This window comes from Myodes glareolus, chromosome 19 (assembly GCF_982192425.1).
Source record: "Myodes glareolus chromosome 19, mMyoGla1.1, whole genome shotgun sequence".
Taxonomy (NCBI): Eukaryota; Metazoa; Chordata; class Mammalia; order Rodentia; family Cricetidae; genus Myodes; species Myodes glareolus.
In genome coordinates this window covers 40,897,540-40,904,792 of record NC_142044.1, presented here as the reverse complement: position 1 = coordinate 40,904,792, position 7,253 = coordinate 40,897,540, and positions in this window count along the sequence as shown.

Genomic DNA, 7,253 nt, shown 5'->3' with positions numbered 1-7,253 from the left:
CCGGGGGGCTGTGTCACTGCTTCTTCGTCGGCCCCACGTGTGGCTCCATCTTGTTTATCCCTCCGTCTCCCTGACCCTGGGCCAAGTTTTATCTGTTTATTATTGTTTGGTTAACTTGTTTTTTTCCAAGACAAAGTTGCAGATCTTCTAGGCTGGCCTCAAATTTGCTCTGTAGCTGTGGATGACCCTGAACGCTGTGTGTGTGTGTGTGTGTGTGTGTGTGTGTGTGACACACATGCCATGATGTGCCTGTGGTAAGCAGAGGACAAGTTTGTTCTACCTTTACTTGTCTTCAGGGGTCAAATTCAGATAGCCAAGTTTGTGCAGCAAGCACCTTTGCCCACTGAGCCATCTCACCAGCCCTTCACCTTAGTGTTTTGGGACATGATCTTCCCCTGAACCTGGAGTGCACCAATTAAGCTGGTCAGTAATGCAAGAACTCCAAGGATCCTCCTGCCTCCACCTTCCCATGCCAGGATTATAGGCACACTCAGATCCTCGTACTTAGATAACAAGCATTTCAATCGTTCTGATCCTGCCCCCACCTCCTGAGTGCTAGGATGATAAACACTTGCCAGCACTGCTTGTTTATGCAGTGTGGGAGAGAGAATCCAGGGCTCCGTGTGTGCTAGAGCACTGTACAGACTAAGCTATATTCCCAGCCCAAATAGATTTTTCTAAACATTTACATATTTACTGGGGGGGGGTGCTCTAGCTCACATGTTGATGTTGGAGGACAACTTCAGGGAGCTGATTCTTTCCTTCCACCGGATGGATCCTAAAGATTAAACTCCAGTCACTACGCTTGACAGCAAGTGCCTTTACTCACTGAGCCATCTCACCAGCTCCACACAGATTCTTTGTTTGAGTTTTGTTTTTTTGAGACAGGATCATCTCACTATGCAACTTTGGCTGGCCTGACATTCTTTACATAGACGAGGCTGGCTTTAAACTCCCAGAGATCCTCCTGCCTCTGTCTCCTGATTGTTGGGATTAGAAGAGTGTGCTACCACTCCTGGCTCATTGTAAATGTTTTAACAATTTATTCATGCAATTATAAATATTTATTCATTTTTATGTGTGTGAGTGTTTTGTCCTTGTGTGTATATGCGCATCACGTGTGTGAAGTCCGTGTAGAAATTAGAAGGGGCATTGGATCCTCTGGAACTGACGTTCTCTGTGGCTGTGAGCCATGATGTGGGTGCTGGGAATGGAAACCAGGTCCTCTGCAAGTGTAGCAAATGTTCTTGACTGCTGAGCCATCTCTCCAGCCCCCAGGTTGTTTTTGCAATTTGATTTCCTCAATTGCAAATAAAAGGTTATTGTAAAATTGCCATTGTTAATAATGAAGCGTCTTGAGGACACAGTTCTCTTTTGCAGAGTGTGGTGAACTTTTAATTTGATTTCTGTGATATTTGCTTTTAAGAAGTCTTTCCTGGGGCTGAAGAGATGGCTCAGTAATTAAGAGCACTGCCTGCTCTTCCAGAGGACCCAAGTTCAATTCCCAGGACCCACATGATGGTTTAAAATTGCCAATAACTCCAGTCCCAGGAGATCCAGCACCCTCTTCTGGCCTCTCTAGGTACCAAGCACAGAGTGATTCACAGATAAACATTCAGGCAAAATACCCATACATGTTAAAATATAAAAATAAATAAAAAAAGACTTTCCTGGGGCTGGAGAGGTGGCTCAGTGGTTAAGAGCATTGCCTGCTCTTCCAAAGGTCCTTAGTTCAATTCCCAGCAACTGTATGGTGGCTCACTACCATCTGTAATGAGGTCTGGTGCCCTCTTCTGGCTTTCAGGCATACACACAGACAGAATTATGTATACATAATAATTAAAAAAAAAAAAAGACTTTCCTTTTTGGTTCTTTGAATCAAACCATGGGCTTTAATGCAACCTTCAGGTACATCTTTTATTTTACAATTTGCTATCAAGAGTCTCTGCCCATGTGCTGGCTGTCCTGCCCGTTCCCCGGCACCAGCGCTGCGTTTGTGAACACCCCACACCGTCAGGCACTTTCACATGAAACTTTCTCTTACCGTGGCCCTGCTGGGCTTGTGCCATCGCCCACTGTTTTATTACTCTTCACCTGGGCACAGATCCTTGCTCCCCATTCCCTTGCAGCTCCACGGAATCACAGACTGCTCAGCCATATGAGTGCATGCCAGGTGGACAGGCCAACTCCTAGGCACCTGTGCTGCCTGCCACCTACGACGCTTGCTGGCCTGAGCCTGCAGAGTGCCATCTGGCATATCTCCCCTGCTCGTCGGTGTATTACTTTGTATACTGGATGTACTTAACAAAATACAAGTGCAAAATAAAGTGCAAAGGGAGAGTAAAGTGCTGTGCAAGCGTGAGGACCTGAGTTTGACTCCAAGCATCCACAAGAAAGGTTGGGTGTGACTGCGGGCACTAATGGCTTGTATTCTCAGGACTGCGGGCAGATGGTGACACCAGGGCCCTGGGCTTTGTTGGCCAGCCAATCTAGCTGAATGTTTGAGGTTCAGTGAAAGAACCTGTCTCCAAAAACAAGGTTGACAAAGTCGACAGCTCCTGAGGAATGACATTAGGTCTCCACATACAAAATCAGATGAGCATGTACACATGGGAACACATACATGTGCACATGAATAAAATTATTTAGAAATTCAGGATGGCTAAGTCAGAGTGCTGACTCAGGTCTTCTTCTAAGGACAGGACACTGTTTAACGACATAGGTGGCATGTCCACAAGTCTGTCCTGTTTAGAATGTTAACTCCAGTCCTTTCATATTTCCTTTTTTTTTTTAGATTTATTTATTATGTATACAGCATTCTGCCTCCATGTATGCCCACATGCCAGAAGAGGGCACCAGATCTCATTACAGATAGTTGTGAGTCCACCATGTGATTGCTGGGAATGGAACTCATGACCTCTGGAAGAGCAGCCAATGAGCCATCTCTCCAGCCCATGTCTCCTTTGTATGATTTTAGGCCTTCGTTTTCTTCTTTCTGTTTCCTTGTCAGTTAGCTCCACCTGACCGTGGGCTAGAGCTACGCTGAACCCTTTGTAAAGCATAATCAACTTCACATCTTTCAATGTCCATGACAGGTCCCATTTTCTAGAGGAGCTGGGCCATGGCACGGGGTGACATGAGCAGAACCTGACCCCACTGCACACCTGACTCTTGCTCTGAAACCTGCTGGGGACTTAGCTCCTTTCTGCTGAGCTCATTCGGTCACGCTTCATAAGCTGGATATCCTTAGCTTGTTAGTTAGTTTTGCTTTTGTTTGTGTGTTTATTGGCAGTGGGGACAGAACCCAAGGCCTCATACATACCAGTGAGCCACATCTCAGCCCCTTAGAACTTGCTCTTAGGGCAAAGATTCCCCGGTTCTGTATGTTTCTGAACTGATGACTTCTCCCTTGCTCATTATCTGTCTCCTTTGCTTCCCAGCTCTAGTCTCTCCGCCAGCTGTGTCCCATTCGTATCCCTAGAAATGCTCCTAGAGCCGGCTGCTAGTGGGAGGCAGAGGCAGGCAGAACTCTGTGAGTTCAAGGCCAACCTGGTCTGCAGAGCGAGGACAGGCTCCAAAACTACACAGAGAAACCTTGTCTTGAAAAATAAACAAAAAAAAAAAAAAAAAAGAAGAAGAAGAAGAAGAAGAAAAGAAAGGAAAAAAATCTAGAGATGCCAGACAAAACAGGAAGCCATTTCCTCCAAGTTGATTCGGAGTCCTCAGGTTTTCCTTGTCACCTACTTTTCCTGGGCCAGGCCTGGGTGGTGCTCGCTAGGACAAGGTGACTTTACACAGGTCTTGACTAGCCTATCTGGTTCCATGGTTCCTTGACCCAAGACAAGTTTTTGTGTGTCCCAGGCTGGCCTTGCTGTATACTCTGTGACTTTAAGGATGAGCCGAAGTTTCTGATTCTCCTGCCAGAACCTCCCAAGTGCTGGGGTTACACGTGCATGGTTTACGCAGGGTTGGTGATGGAACTCAGGGCTTGGTGCGTGCCCGGCAAATGCTGCCAGCTGAGTCACATTGCCAGCTTTGGTTTCACACCTTTAGGTTTTTGTGTGGCCGAGCATGGTGACACACACCTTTAATACCCAGAACTTGACAGGGAGAGGCAAGTGTATCTCTGTGAGTTCTAGGCCAACCTGGTCTACAGAGGGAGTTCTGGGACAGCTAGAACTACATAGAGAGACCCTGTCCCACCACCCCAAAATGTTCACATATATTGACCACTTATTAGGCAAAAACTATGGCAAGAATCACAGGAAGCAAAGGTTTGTACCACTATCACCAAAGCATTAAACAGTACCTCTCCACAGAGAAGGGCCAAGTCAGTGAGGAAGGTATGGGGCCTCTTTTTTTTTCCTTTGGTTTTTTTTTTTTCTTGGTTTCTTTCTTTTTTTATTATTATTTATTTATTATGTATACAATGTTCTGTCTGCATGTATGCCTGCCTACCAGAAGAGGGCACTAGGTCTCATAGATGGTTGCGAGCCACCATGTGGTTGCTGGGAATTGAACTCAGGACCTCTGGAAGAGCAGCCAGTGCTCTTAACCTCTGAGCCATCTCTCCAGCCCTTTTTCTTGGTTTCTTAAGACAGGGTTTCTCTGTACCTTTGGAGCCTGTCCTGGAACTAGCTCTTGTAGACCAGGCTGGCCTCGAACTCACAAAGATCCACTTGCCTCTGCCTCCCGAGTGCTGGGATTAAAGGCGTGTCCCACCACCATCCAGCTAGGTGCCTCTTTTGTTATGGGCTGAATTCCTCTCTTCTACCATATAAGTCCGAACTTGGGCCATCAGGGTTGGCAGCAAGGGCAGCAAGTACCTTTATCTGACGAACCAGTTCACTGGTCCAGAGCTAGAGTTAACGAGGAGCAGGGCAGTGGGGGTGCATGCCTTTAATCCCAGATCTCTGAGTTTGAGGACAGCCTGGTCTACGGAGTGAGTTCCAGGACATCCAGGATTGTTGCATAGAGAAAAAAACCTGTCTTGAAAAACCGGAAAAAAAAAAAAAAGCAGGGCTGGAAAGATGGCTCAGAGGTTAAGAGCACTGACCTCTCTTCCAGATGGACCCAAGTTCAATTCCCAGAACCTGACACCCATGGCAAAAATACCAATGTACATAAAAATAAAATATAAAAAGAATAAAGGTAAAGTAGTTTTAAAAAAAATTTATTTGTTCTTGTTCTTATTTTATGTGTATTGCCTGCATGTATGACTGTACAAGTGCGTCAGATCTTGGTGTTACAAACAGTTGTGAGCTGCCGTGTGGGTTCTGGGAATTGAACCTCTGGAATAGCGGTCAGTGCTCTCAACTTCTGAGCCATCTCTTCAGCCCAGGTAAGGCACCAAAAAACAAACAAACAAACAAACAAACAAACAAACAAAAACATGCTGTCAGGCAGTGGTGACACGTGCCTTTGATCTACTTGGGAGGCGGGGCAGAGGCAAGAGGATATCTGTTAGTTCAAGGACAGCCTGTTATACATAGTGAGTTCTACAACAGCCAGGGATGTGTAGAGAGACCCTGTCTCAAAAATAAAAACAAGGTGCTGGAGAGATGGCTCAGAGGTTAAGAGCACTGACTGCTCTTCCGGAAGTCCTGAGTTCAATTCCCAGCAACCACATGGTGGCTCACAGCCATCTGTAATGAGATCTGGTGCCCTCTTCTGGTCAGCAAGCATACAGATAAAACACTGTATACATAATAAATAAATAAGATCTATAAATAAATAAATAAAAACAAATCAAGCAAGCAATAACAACAACAACAAATCCCAATAAGCCAGGCAGTGGTGGCACACTCCTTTAATCCCAGCACTCGGGAAGCATAGGCGGGGAGACAGATCTCTGAGTTTGAGGCCAGCCTGGTCTACAAGAGCGAGTCCCAGGACAGCCAGGATTGTTACACAGAGAAACCCTGTCTCTAAAAACAAACCGCAACAAAAAACAAAAATACCAATAAACAAACAAGAATCACCATGGACAAACACCTCTGGGTGGTTCTATGAGAATATTTCTTGAAATGTTTAACTGAAGAAGGAAGACTTACCCTGAATGTAGGTAGCACCAACCCCTGGGCTAAGGTCCCTGACTGAATAAAAGGGAAAAAGTGACCTGGACACCAGCTTTTAATTGGCGTGTGTGTGTGTGTGTAATTGGAATATATATATATATATATATATATATATATATGTAATAGGTTAATAGGTATATATTTTAGTCAGCCCCACCGAGCCCAGGCTGGCTTGAACTCATGGTGATCCTACTTCCTCAGCCTCTCAAAAAAGTACTGGGATTCCAGGCATGCGCTACCATGTCTGGCTCTGAAAATTTTCAAGTACATGCAACCAAAGAGCCCTGCAACATGAAATCCCCTCTCTCTCCCAGTCCAGATCCTTTAGGGGTCAAGCCTCGATCCCACTAGCTCCATCCCTTTCTGGTGCTTTCCTTTGTTAAAGGATGATAGAACAGTCCCCTCCCCATAGTTCATCATGCTGTTGTGGGGCTGATATTAGCACTGAAAGCAAGTTTGCCTGTGACCATCTCCAGTAGCAAAAGAATAGCTGTATCTATTAAAGTGGCCGGTACTGGATGGACATGGTGGTGAATGCTTTAATTCCAGGACTTGGGAGGTGGAGGCAGAGGCAGGCGGTGAGTTCAAGACCAACCTGGTCTACAAACTAAGTTTCAGACAGCCAGGATTGTTAGTCTCTGGCGTGGGGTGGGTAGGGTGGAAGAAGCCAGTACTGACACCATCCAGGCACATGGCAAAATTCTACAACAGAAAATACAGAAAGAAGTCCTGTTCAGTGGTACTTGCCCTCTTGTTGGGGTCCTAGGCAAAATGAAATAATCCAAGAGGAAGATGAGGATGGGAGAGGGAAGATGACAAATCTTTTATTGATGTGGGATTGCAGCCTCCTTACAACATTTTACTTTTCAGTGTCCTCTAGGGTCCCTATATCACCTGCTCAAGCCAACATCTGCCTGCAGCAGCAGAACACCAGGTCGGGGATTGACTAGAACCCACAGGTGGGGTGGGGTGACAGGTGCACAGATGGCCTCAGTGCAGACTTCTGACCTGATCTCAGGTATTGCTAGTCTTCGCCTGCTATGCTGTCGTATATAGCCTTCGTATGCTGTCGGGGGTGGGGAGGTCATCATACAGTAATTGGATGTTCCAGAAAATGTGTGCACCCCAAGACAGCCTGCCCATCTGGAGACTCACGATAAGGCCATGAACCAGCCT